We start from the raw sequence: 13731 nt of genomic DNA, 5'->3' as shown, positions 1-13731 counted from the left end.
GGGTACATTTATGCTCTGCTGGCGGAAATGCAAGTTTACACTGTTACTGTGGAAAATAGGGTGCAGGTCTCTCAAAACCTGAACGATGCTGCCATGTGCCCCAGCTATGTCCTCTTCCTTGTGACGGATGCTGCCCACAGACCACAGAGAACTGTGTCCATGTTTAGTCCAGCTCTAGGTACAATAGCCAAGAACTGGAACCAGCTAGACGGCCATCTGCCGATGGCGGGTGAAGAACATAAGCCATACATACACACACACTGTATTTGATGCTGCCATAAAGAGAAATGAAATTATGACATTTGCAGAAAATAGACACAACTAGAAATTATTATAAATTACGCAACGTAAGACAGACTCAGAAAGAATATTGTTGTATGTTCTCTCCTGCACAGAACTTAAAACTGTGTGAGTATGTGTGTGAGTGTGGTGTGTGTGCATGTTTGTTAGTGTGAGTGTGGTTTGTGGGAGTGTGATGTGCATGAGTATGAACATGGGGGGTGTGTGTGTGTGGTGTGCATGTGTGTGGAAATATGGTGTTTGTGTGTGTGTTTGTGTGTGGGAGCGTGGTGTCTGTGTATCTACATACATGTTTGTAGATAATGAAATACATAGAGGATCATGGGAGAGGAGGTAGACCTCTCAAAGGAAGTGTGGAATTGAGAAGTAATTAATTGTGTGTAAGAAATACAGATGGGGCGGGGGGGGGATGAAATAGGGGACGGAGAGAAGTGAGGGGAGGGAAGGTCTCCGCAGAGGGTAGTGAGGGAGGGGGCAATGAAAAAAAGTACAGTCATGTCCACATATGAAGATGCCGTGAAACCAAATACCTCATCTGTTAACCCGAAAAACAACTGGAAAGAATGGAAGAAATGAGAGAGAGGTGGGAGGGAAAAGAAGGGGACTGGAATGAGACACAAGTGAATTGAATTCTTGGGGCTGGTGTGATGGCTCAGTGGATAGAGCACTTGCCCTGAAGCCTGATGTGTGATCCTTGGGACCCTCACATCAGGGAAGGAAAACTCCCACGGATTGTTCCCTGACCTCTACACTGTGCAAGGAAATGAACTTGGTCCGCGCGCACGCACGCGCGCACGCAAACACACACACACACCCCTAGAAGAGAAAAACCTGAAATGCAAATATCATTTTTACCTAATAATGACCTATTTAGGAAGCATTCATTTGAGAACACTTGGATTCAGGGGCAACAAGATGCTTAATTCCCACAGGAGGAACCCTGTGCGTGAAAAACCCGAGTGCGCTGGTGGGCGCGCCCTTCGGAATGTTGGTGAAGTCCCACTGAAAAGAAAGTCCACTCTGAACCTGTCACGTCTGACAGTGGTGGGGTCACTTTGGACCCAGAATGGAATGCGATTTTTTTTTTTTTGTACAAGTGTGACCTGAACGTAAAGGAACCTCGATCTCTGCTGTTTGACCGTTCACACACACCCCTGCCCCGACCGTCCTTCCTTACCCCCCCCCCCCCCAGGCTGGTTCCTTTCTTATTGTTTCCTTGGTCCGTTGCCGGCTGCAGCTAGCTTTTCACTCCATTACCTTTACTGCATGGCAAATATATTTTCTCCTTCTGAATATCTCTTTGACTCCTTCCCTCTAGTGCCCAAGTGGGCGACTTTTAACATCATTGAAACTTCAGGCTCTGCAAGTTTTGTCACTGTCTGATGGGGTGAGGGAGGGGTGGTATCACGTGAAGGGGGTACATGCATGTTTGAGTCTGACAGTGAACAGCTAGAGAGATTCATTTCTCTTCCACCATGAGTGTCCCAGGGATCAAACTTGGGTCATCAGGCTCGGCAGCAAGCACCGTTATCCACGAAGTCATCTTGCCCAGCCCACGTGTTTATTTTTATATGATCTTTAAATTTTTTAATCTCTGAGATCCTATAAAATAGTCATATTCTCTAAGAAATAAAATGGCACATAACTTGGTCCCTGGCTGCTTTTTAAATTTATTTTGAAATATATTGTGCACTAGAAAGAGTATTATGCATGAATGTTTTAAATCACATTAAGAAACACCTATGTACTCCCCAAGCAACGGGAACACCAGTTCCTTCCACATCAGGCTGTGTCCTACCAGAAGAAACTGCTGCCCTGGATTCTATAGTAATAATAATTCACTTATTTATATGCATAATTTGGGGGTTGCCTGACTTTTAATTGTACGTGGATGAAGTCCTGCTCTATGTGCTACTTGGCTTTTTATTGTCTTCATCAGCCCTCTGAGAGTTGGTCCATGTGATGGTGAACAGATATGTCAGCCACTTCCCCTGCTGAAAGGCATTTTTAAAAGGACAGTACGATCTATTTGCCTGCTTTTCATGGCCGTTTGGATTTGTTTTCATTTTTGTTTTGTTATTACAAAGGAAGCTGCCTAGGACATTTTCAGATGCAGATTCTACTGCCCATATTCAAGAGTGTCTCTGGGAGGCTGGGTTTGAGGGTGGAGCACTCCTTGGCATAGTTTCTCCTGGGCAAGGGCTTGCTACAAACAGAGAATTACGCATTTCAACTGTGTACACATATACGAGGTGTTGTTTCTCAGGTCTATTCATAGAATAGAATGAGTTTTCAGAGTCACGTATGCTAAGTTATTCTTTGGTACCCCATCCCTCTACATTCCCACTGTCCCACACTTGGGTACATGCACAGACACACATTTGCACACACGTGCACAAATGCCATTTCCAGAATCCACACCCAAATGAAGATCTTCAGAGCACTGGAAACATTTTATTTTATTCCAAGCCTTTGTTTTATAGGTGAAAAAGCCGAGTCCTGGGAAGATGAAGTATGCTGAGTTCATTTCCCTCTCTCCCCTTGCTAACACCGTCAGATTGAAAGGGAATGGAGCCCTGTGTGTACTTGAAGCCATGACTGGAGCAAGCAGCCTGACTGAGCACTTCCTTACAGTCCTCAGGGTGAGGCAGTGACAAGCTGTCCTTCTCAATGATCCTTCTGGAAAAGAGAACTAAATGTCTTTAATTAATTCAAGAGGGATTTAGCTAATGGTAAGGACTTTCTGAAAGAATGTCTTCCCCAACAATGGAGGGCCTGCCAAGGGGCGCGGTACAAGAGCCCCCCCCCCCCCCCCAGGAAGGGAAGTGTGGTCCGCAGCCACGTCAGTGCCATTGGGCTCAACCAGATTAAAGCGCTGCTGTCTGAAATTATTTGACTATAAAACCAGTGAATTTATCTAACTCAATTAAGTGGCTGGAAGCAAAGAGGTGGGCTTATCCCTAGGAGACATCTTGTCTTCCATTTTAGCCTTTATTTATCTCCATCAACAGCGCATGGTGTAAATCGACTCATGGGAGGCTAAAATTTAAAGCTTACCAGAAATCCTTGCCTAAATTACACTTTTGGCATTTAAAAGCCAGGATCACCGACGTTCTAGTTTGCATACCCAGTCGCTCCAGAACTGATATACTATCATCTGTGTGGTAAATAAAATGCGGTTGTTAAGTTCCCGGATGTCTTTAAGATGCTGGGATATTCCATCTCAGGGAGACCTTTGTCTGTCAAGGCCATCCAGCCAGCATCAGCTGTCAGCCGTGCTGCCTCTGCCAACATTGTGAAGAACGGTTAGGAAGGCTGTCACTCGGGCTCACTTCCCGTCAAACAACACCAGAAAACACTTTTTGAGTGGTTGGTAGCCTCGGGTTGGTGCTAATGTAAGTTCTGGAGTTACTTTATGAGTTTTTGCTGTCCACTCTGTGTGATGTCATCCTCTGACCAGATTCTATTTCCAGAAGTGTTTGGTCCCCAAATATAATGAAAACGTCAAAGGTCAAAATACTGAGCATTTGAAAGGAATGGGGTTTTCTCTCAAATGAGAATGTGACATGTGTATGTTCCCCAGCATGCGTACAAGTCAGAATGACCAAGAACAGCCCTCTGTGTGATTTATTCATCCTGACGTGATATAACACACCTGGAGGCGACTGAGCCCTGTATGCTCAGACATGCTAACCAGGTACTCAGCTCTTGATATCTGCAGTGCCCTCCCCCCATCCTCGGCATTGTAGGTCTCATCCTTGCTATCAAAACTCCAAACTGCATCCTGTCCTCCCCTTTCTGGTGTTTTCCCCATCTGTAATGTGCTGTGTGGGGGAAGGATACCTTCAGGAAGTAGAACCTTGCTGGAGGAATACATTGCCGGAAGAGGACTTTGAGGGCTTATGTCCTTACCCCCACTTCATACTCTCTCTCTCTCTCTCTCTCTCTCTCTCTCTCTCTCTCTCTCTCTGCTTCCTGTGTGTGGATGAAACTTCCCATCCCTGTCCCATTGACATGCCAGACCTTCCCCACGATGACCGGCTCTCTTCTTCTAGAACTACAAGCCAAAATAAATCCTTTCTTCCTTGGTTGCCTTTGGTTGTGTTATTTGATCCCACCAAGAAAAATAACTAATACACACTATTTTAACAGTCATATAACTTAGCATTGGTACGATATGATCATTTGTTTGTTTGCATGTGCACATTAGCTTCTCCCAAGCCCTAAGCTCTCTTGTAGCTCAAGGAGACCCATACCACCTTATCATTATCTGTATAATGACCTTTCACACAAAGACTTGAAGTCTCTGGCGAGCTCGCTGCTTCATCCGCAAAGGAGCTGAAGTTCTCGTCCACAGTTGTGCCAGTCGGGTGTCTGGAAGGATAGGATACTTTGCAGAAGTTAGACTTTTAATGGCCGGTTGCCTTTCGTTCCTTCTATGTGAAGGATGCTTTCTGCACTGTGCTAGCCACAGAGATGCTAACCCATCATCATCCTCTGCCCCCTTGTGCCCACATCCCAGATCTAGTCCTCCAGGCCACCGTTCATCCTAGAGATCTCAGTTTAAGCCAGCCTGCCGTCTCTGATCAGCCAGCAATTTCACAAGGCATGCTCCTTTGCATTTCTGCTCCAGGCTATCTTAGCACATTACCCCCACCCGAGGTTAGTTCACTGCAACCTCCTTCAGGGCAGATGCGATTTGGTTTGTAAATTACAGATCAGATAAAGTCATTCTCTGTCTTAAAACTGGCTCAGTCAAAGTCACACCAGCACTTGAGCTCCCCAAATGTCTCCCCTTGAACTTCAAGGCCCACTGAAGTCTGTCTTTGGCCCGTTCTAGGAAGCAGCTTAACTTCCTCTTTCACACGTCTTACACCAACAAAGACACCACTCCACACACGTCCGCACGCACATGTGCACACACAGGGGAACACATTAATTTTGAGCTCCATGAGGAGAAGAATCAGGCCTGGGCTTTGCTTTACTTCTAATGTCTTCAAATATTGAATGAATGTACCAGGAAATGAGTGAGCAAATGAATTGTTTTATTGAGGTAGCTTCTTAACGATTTCACGCCTGTATAATATGTATCCTGATTATTGTCACTCTGCTCCCCCTCCTATTAATGTCCCTATTTTTCTACAAGTCCCCTTGCCACATTCAAGAGTTTTTATTTTTTCGTTTTGTTTGTTTTGTTAAGAGAACCACGGAGTCTAAACAGGATCATCCGTGTGACTGTAGATTTAGAAAAATGGAGCTTGGTGAGTTCACCAGTGGGCCCCATACTATTTTGAAAGTATCTGTGTAAGTAGTGTTGAATAAAATTTCAGATATTTTCAACAATGTCCTTAATTGTTTCTAATCATGTTTCTAATGATTTGTATGATATAAATTATATATAATATATATAGCAATATAAAATATAATATTGCCAAGAATAGATTTTTTTGTAATAGTGTATGATATGTATGGCAAAATATGAGAAAAACCCAATCAGGAATTATAATAAAAGCATTAAAGTTTTAACTCATTCTGTCAAAAAAAATCCTGTGTTGTAGAATATTAGTTAAAGATGAGTTACATTTGTTTATGCTGTGAATGATTTGTTTAGTGATTCGAAGATGTGTTACACTTTTTTATGTTGCATTTGTTTACTTCTGTGAAGCTGTTACTTTGCTTTCCTAAAACACCTGATTGGTCTAATAAAGAACTGAATGGCCAACAGCTGGGCAGGAGAAGGATAGGTGAGGCTGGCAGGAAGAAAGAATAAATAGGAGAAATCTGGGAGGGAGAAGATTGAGGAGAGCGAAAAAGTGAGGAGGGTACTGGAGCCACCATCCAACCACACAGCCAGAAATGGTCTAGTGGGGAAAGAAAAGATATGCAGAAATAGAGAAAGGTAAAAGCCCAGAGGCTAAAGGTAGATGGGGTAATTTAAGAAGAGCTGGTTAGAAAAAAAAAAAAAAAAAAGCCAAGCGAAGGCCAGATATTCATAAGTGAGAATACATCTCCATGTATTTATTTGGGAGCTGGGTGGCAGCCCCCCCATAAAAGAGGAAAGGTAAAAAACAAACAAACAACAACAAAAAAAAAAACCCAGCTACATTCCTGTGTCCCTTATTGGTGATGTCTCTTACGTGACGCATTCAGTGTCAGAGAGCAATGATACACTTTTCTAAAAAACTACCCAACGGATGTGTGTTGACTCGCTGATTCAGAGCTGATTTGTTGTAACTTATAGCTACTCAAGAAATTTTAAGCTTCAGAAATAATGCATTTGGGTGAGTACATCCCATGTTCCTCTTTTTGGGTCTGGCTTACCTCACTCAGGATAGTGAGATGTACTCACTCATATTTGGTTTCTAGCCATAAATAAAGGACATTGAGCCTATAATTCATGATCTTAGAGAAGCTAAATAAGAAGGTGAACCCAAAGAAAAACATATAGACATCCTCCTGGATATTAACCTTCATCAGGAGATGAAAGGAGACAGAGAGGGAGTCCCACATTGGAGCACCAGACTACAACCCCAAGGTCCAAACCAGGAGCAGAAGGAGAGAGAGCACGAGCAAGGAACTCAGGGCCATTAGGGGTGCACCCACATACTGAGACAATGGGGATGATCTATCGGGAACTCACCAAGGCCAGCTGGACTGGGTCTGAAAAAGCATGGGATAACACCGGACTCACTGAACATAGCGGACAATGAGGACTACTGAAAACTCAAGAACAATGGCAATGGGTTTCTGATCCTACTGCACATACTGGCTTTGTGGGAGCCTAGGCTGATTGGATGCTCACCTTACTAGACCTGGAAGGAGATGGGAGGTCCTTGGACTCCCCACAGGGCAGGGAACCCTGACTGCTCTTAGGGCTGATGAGAGAGGGGGAGTTGATTGGGGTACGGGGAAGGATATGGGAGGCGGTGGCGAGGAAGAGACAGAAATCTTTAATAAATAAATTAATAAAAAAAATAATGCATTTGGGGCCAGAGATATAGTGAGTGGGTAGTGCTCATGTCTCGCACACATGAAGCACTGAGGTCAACTCCCAGCATTCTACACTCCTACAAATTTAGCACTCGAAGGTTGGAGGCAGGAGGATCAGAGAAGGTCAAGGTTACCCCTCAGCTACACCCAAGTTCAAGGCCAGCATGGGCTATAAGTGGCAACGTCCTCAAATTAAACATACTCTCCCTCATTTTAAGTAACTGACTTCCACTCTTCCAAAATTAGCCTTAAATGGTAGTTTATTCAAACGTCCAAGAGAGAGGGAAATATACATATTTTGGGGAAAAATTGCTCCAATATCTTTAGGAAATCTTCCACCTCCATGCTCTATAAAGACTAGCTGAACCTTAGTCAATTCAACTGCTTCTTAATAGATTTAATAACAATATTCCAAATGGGGAGCCCCACTGGTGTCCTGAGCCTCCTGCTACAACTGTGCTATATTAAAGAAAAATCTCAGCTGAGCCTCTTCTGAAGTGTCTCATAAATTAACTAAATTATTTATTGTGCACTTTCAACTTTATTATTGCAGTCAAAATTGTTTATAATATCTTTTTGAAGCTGCAAGATGGCATACTGAAGCCCAGATACTATTCCAGGGGATGATCTGAGACCAGAGTTCAAAGACTGAGGCGGAAAGGACTCTCCCTGGAGACTTTTACTTTGAAAAGGGAAGAAAACCAATACAAACTCTATCAGCAGACTCTTTATTTATTTATTTATTTATTTATTTATTAAAGATTTCTGCCTTCTCCCTGCCACTACCTCCCATTTCCCTCCCCCTCCCCCATCAAGTCCCCCTCCCTCATCATCCCTAAGAGTAATCCCGGTTCCCTGCCCTGTGGGAAGTCCAAGGACCACCCACCTCCATCCAGGTCTAGTAAGGTGAGCATCCAAACTGCCTAGGCTCCCACAAAGCCAGTACGTGCAGTAGGATCAAAAACCCATTGCCATTGTTCTTGAGTTCTCAGTAGTCCTCATTGTCCGTTATGTTCAGCGAGTCCGGTTTTATCCCATGCTTTTTCAGACCCAGGCCAGCTGGCCTTGGTGAGTTCCTGATAGAACAGCAGACTCTTAAAGCAGTACACACAACCAAGGCCTGCCTAGACAAACACAACGGGAAGTCACTGGGGCGAAACAAAAGGATCCATCCAGCAAGGGAGTTACAGTCTCCCCACGGTGTTGCTCATCCTCAGCTGTTACGGTCTACTTTCCAAAGCAACGTTGATTCATTCCTGGTTCCCTTCTACCCTCACATATAAACTATTTGTTCCACAGTTAACTCCTCGGCAATTATGTTCATTTGGGAAAGATACCTAATGGTTCCTAAACCTGAGGGTTCCATTCGCATGGAAAACCCTCCTCGCCCACTCTGTGAGTGCCTTCATTGGAAACCCTGGTTCCACTCGGCAAGCCCTTGCTCTCGTCATTCATGCTGTGCGCAGTTCTAGAACACTTGAGACATTGTCAGTTCAAAGGGTTTCGTGCCATTTCTCACTTCTTTGCACCTTTCTCTTCATGTGAAAATGAAATAATTTTTAAACTAATAATGTTTAAGATTTCAGAATTACCATTTCTCTAGAAGTGGGACAGCTCCCTAAATAATCATTTTGAAAAAAATGAAATTGTTATTAGTTAAGGGAGATGGAGTTAATAATAGCTACATACAAAATTTCTAAAACAGTGAAGTTGTTATTACTTGATATTATCAAGTACATAGAATTCTTTATTTGAAGCAAAACATTCATTCTCCTTACTAATGGAATTTATCTTGCACACAAAAATCCCAAACCTAATTTTCATTGAAATATCCAGGAAATTGGATTTATTATAATATAATTACCATTTTTGTTCTTAATCCTTTACAGAGATATCTACAATTACATAAGAACAAATATTAAAAATAAATTTACATTTTAAGTTATTTACATTTTTATTATTTGAATTAGTAAAATGATAAAAATCAAGAACTCTAGGAGGCTGAAGATATAGCTCAGTAGTAGATCATTTGCCTAGTGAGTGCCAGCCATGAGATCTAACCTTAGCTCATCACAGAAAGAAAAAGAAGAAAGCGGTAGAGGGAGGGCAGAGGCAGAGAGGAAAGGGAAATACAGAGGGAAAGAAAAGAGGAGAGGGAAGAAAGGCACAGTGGAGGGAAGGGAAGGGAGGGGAAGAGAAACAGCGCAATGATGAAGTCCACAAGAGGAACAACTCGTGAATCACCCAGAACAGACCCAAAATGATTGTGCAAAGTGATTTTCTCCAGAGTGTTGAGCCTAAGAAGGAGTTGAGAGCCAGGCAGAAGCAGAAGGATAACCAGGTAGAGGCAGACTGAACTCATTTCTGAAGTCCCCGTTTCCCTCTTAGGAAGATTTGAGTGTTTGCCTTTAAGACCCAGCTGGGAAAGCCAGACGGAGACCCATCCCAGGGACCCTCTCCATCTCATCCTCAAGTTAATCCTGTCCACAAAATATTTTTTCTATATAATACTCATAGTTTCTAGGGATAAGAATGTGAATATTTTTTTAGAGTGCTATTATAAACCAAATGTGTATGTTCCTCAACATTCGTATTAATAGAGGAAGACAAACAGGAAAACACATACACATACAGTGAGATATTACTCAGTCAAAATAGAAAGAATATTGTAGCACATGCTAAAACATGGGCGAACCTTGAGGATATTTTGTCAGATGAAATAAGACAGCAGCAACGTACTAGGCTCATCCATTTATAGTAGTTGAGTGGTTAAGGAGTGTAAATGTGGTGGACGGACGGTCCTGGAGGGGTCTCAACCACTCTGCCTCATGAAGCATTCCTCAATCTTTACTAGCAAACAGGTTACCCTGGGACTGGAAAAACTAAGAGGCAGGTATTAATTGTCTGTGCCTTGATTATCAACAACCTTGTCTTTTTATTACAGAGAACGTAGAAAAAAACAGACATTTCCCTCAATCCTGGTGGGCAGGGCCTTTCCTGGAGTCTATATGAATTATTGTATTTTTTATTGATTTTATTGAGCTATACATTTTTCTCTGCTCCCCTCCCTGCCTTTCCCCTCCCTGTCTACCCTTTCCCAAGGTCCCCATGCTCCCAATTTACTCAGGAGATCTTGTCTTTTTCTACTTCCCATGTAGATTAGATCTATGTAAGTCTCTCTTAGGTCCTCATTGTTGTCTAGGTTCTCTGGGATTGTGATTTGTAGACTGTTTTTTTTTTTTCACCTTATGTTTAAAAACCACTTATGAATGGGTACACATGATAATTGTCTTTCTGGGTGTGGGTTACCTCACTCAATATGATGTTTTCTAGCTCCATCCATTTGCCTGCAAATTTCAAAATGTCATTTTTTTTTTCTGCTATGTGGTACTCCATTGTGTGAATGTATCACATTTTCCTTATCCATTCTTCGACCAAGGGGCATTTAGGTTGTTTCCAGGTTCTGGCTGTGACAAATAGTGCTGCTATGTCTTTGGCAATTCAGAAATATTTATTGAGCATCTCTAATGATGCTGAGCACATTTCCAGTATCTGAGGAGGGGGTTGTTTTTCAAATTAAAAGAGAACAATCCCTACACACTCTAGGGCTGTTAGGAGTGAGCAAGGGAAGTGTGGCAGAGGCCGACAAGGATTGGACCAACTTTTGGCATCACCCGTCAGCTTCCAAACAGGATATGGTCTTTGTGATCTTTTTAATAACAAGGTTCTATACAATAGATTTGGGCGCACTGATCATCACCTTGTCTGGTCAACCTCCGGTGACAATTATCCCTCTCTCTACTCAAGTTCTCTCTGCATCCTCGAGGGCCTTTATTTCAGAAACTGCCTTCACATCCTGCTGGGTCCACTCATTCAGTTCTGCTCACCATATTCATTTTTAAGGAAAGGGAAAATCGTCTCCATAAAGAAAAAAAAAGTTGGGCTTAGTCTTGTTTCAAGAAAACAGAACGTTTTTTTTTTTCTCTCCAAATAATTTCAGTTCCCCAAGAAAACAAAACACAGAAGGACCGTTAAATGTGTTTTAACCATTAAAAAAGGTAGGCGGATGTTCCTTCCCTTTATCTATATGAAAAATTTCCCTTCCTGACATTGAGTCATGTTCACTTTTCCCAAGAGGGAATAAAGTGTTCTCTGTAAAAGCACAGCCCTTTCTTTCCTGGTGCTCTGGCCCCGTGCCAGCATCACAGAAACCGCCAAATAAAGGGCTCAGATAAGTTCCTCAGGGGCCAGGGGAGTGTTATCAGAGGAAATCATCTTCCTCCCCGTGACAAGGCTGGTGGGTCCCCAGCATACTCACAAAAACATTGGGGCCCCCAAGGAGTAGAAATTCATCAAATACTCAGTGGGGAATTCTGCGCAGAGCAGCAATGGAAACCAGTGGAGACCGAGTTTTATTAACTCCAAAAAGTTGTACCAACTGGGTTCTAGGAATAACACTCAGAACTAGATGCCTGGAGATAAAGGACTTTTAGTGACAAATATAATGTGCAAGAAAAGGATGCGTTCCTTTGCCTAAGGTTCCAATAGTAAATATGGGGACTGTTTCAGTTCATACAATATAATTATCCACAGCAGGAAATACTGGATAACTAGAACACACATGTAATACATGCTACTGCTTGGGTGTGCAAAAATATTTATAACTATAATCTCTCTTACTGTTTACCATAGTTAAGTGAGCCTTTATTCCATGATGGGCAGCAGGAGAGAAGACTGCCCGATCTTGTTGAGGTGGCATTTAGTCCTTGTCTCAGATTCCTCGGGTGCCTCCTAGAACTGCTCAAATTACCAGAAAGACTGATTGTCATGGAGCAAGGCAGATACTTCATTGGCGCATTCTTTGCTCTCTGCGGTGACGCTGTTTCTCCTCCAGCTTCTGGGTGAAGCTAAATCTGTAACTGCTGTGTCTCTAGGTCTGCTTTTCCCCTCCCTCCTTCCCTCCTTTCTCTCTCCTTTCCTTCCTTCCCTGTCTTCATTCTTCCTTCTTTCTTTCTCTTGATGGCCATTGAATTTCTCTCTTCCAATTGATGAGTGGTTCTTTAATTGAAATCTAAGCCATGAACGTAGAAAGAAATACAGACTACTCAAGCTAGAAGGAACTAACCTCCAAGTGACAGGACTGGAAACCGAGGCAGACTTAACTCAGGGCCTCATACTTAATTTCTTGCAAAACAAGAATCTGAATACAAACGACTGCATCTTAATCATGGCATATAAGTTTCAAGGTTCTTGATTTGCTTTAAAGTTCTTACGTTGTTTATCTAAATTGCTATTCACATGCCACAGTCTAAATTTGAGTCTGCATTGTTACTTAGCAATAATGAAAACATTAATGTACAAACATTTATTTTTTTCTAACAAATGACTTCCATTAACATGAGCTAACCAGAAGTCTTTAACATTCATACCAATATCTATCTAAAACCCGGCAGCTCCAAACTGATGCAAGGAGCAAACGGTAGGGTTTCCTGAGTCCCTCTCAGTATTGTGTCTTTCGAATGTTTTATGTCAAAGAAAGGTTTTTAAGGCCACCAAGCAAACTGTTTTAAAGAATTCTTTTTACTCTTAAAAGCTAGAATAAAGAAGAAAACACCCACAGAAAGTATTTCAGTCAATTGGCAATTGATTGTTTCCACATCCCAGGTGGACTTTATACTTCTAGAGGGCCAAGGGCAAAAGTCCCTCACTTAGTCCTCTGGGGAAGCTCCCCTCCAGAGCTCATCCTCCCAGGCCAGCCTGCACATTTGCCTCTCTGCAGAGCACACTCCTACCACTCACAATGGAAGGTATTGTTCTGTAAAGCCAGTTAAATTAATTATTTGAGGACCCCAGGGTGTACAACATGAAAGCCCGGCTTTATAGATACTCAGGGCACTATATAATATGCCATGGTGAATTATTGACTCTAATGAGAATATCTCGAAGAGACTGAACTCTGAAGGGTGCTGGCTAAAGGACTGGGAGGAGGGGCTCACACATTAAATCAATAATTAGGCAGACAGAAGGAAGAGAGGCAGATTGAAAAAGAGATTTCTGAAAACTGAGCACTCGTCATCTGCGCGGCTCCCTGGCCGCTGATTCATTAACTGAAGATTAGCTTCAGTAGCGTATTGACCAGCATGCCAATAAATCCCGAGTTCTGTCCACTGTGATTCCTGCAGTGGACGGATGGGGATAGATGTTTAAGAGTGTTGACCAAGAACAAAGCAATATAGAGAACTGTTTGAGAATATTTAAATTTTCTGTTAATTATGTGTGCTTCGTATTTATATTAGCCAATCCAGTGACTGGTTCATTATCATGTTGAACATTGTATTGGGTTGAAATAGGGTGTAAAAAGAAGTAACTTATGTTATTAAAGTATGTTTTTATTTTATTATTTGCACAAGTTTACTTTCATGTACATATATAAGAAACACT

This window comes from Chionomys nivalis, chromosome 26, assembly GCF_950005125.1.
Source record: "Chionomys nivalis chromosome 26, mChiNiv1.1, whole genome shotgun sequence".
Lineage (NCBI taxonomy): Eukaryota > Metazoa > Chordata > Mammalia > Rodentia > Cricetidae > Chionomys > Chionomys nivalis.
This window is presented reverse-complemented; position numbering follows the sequence as displayed.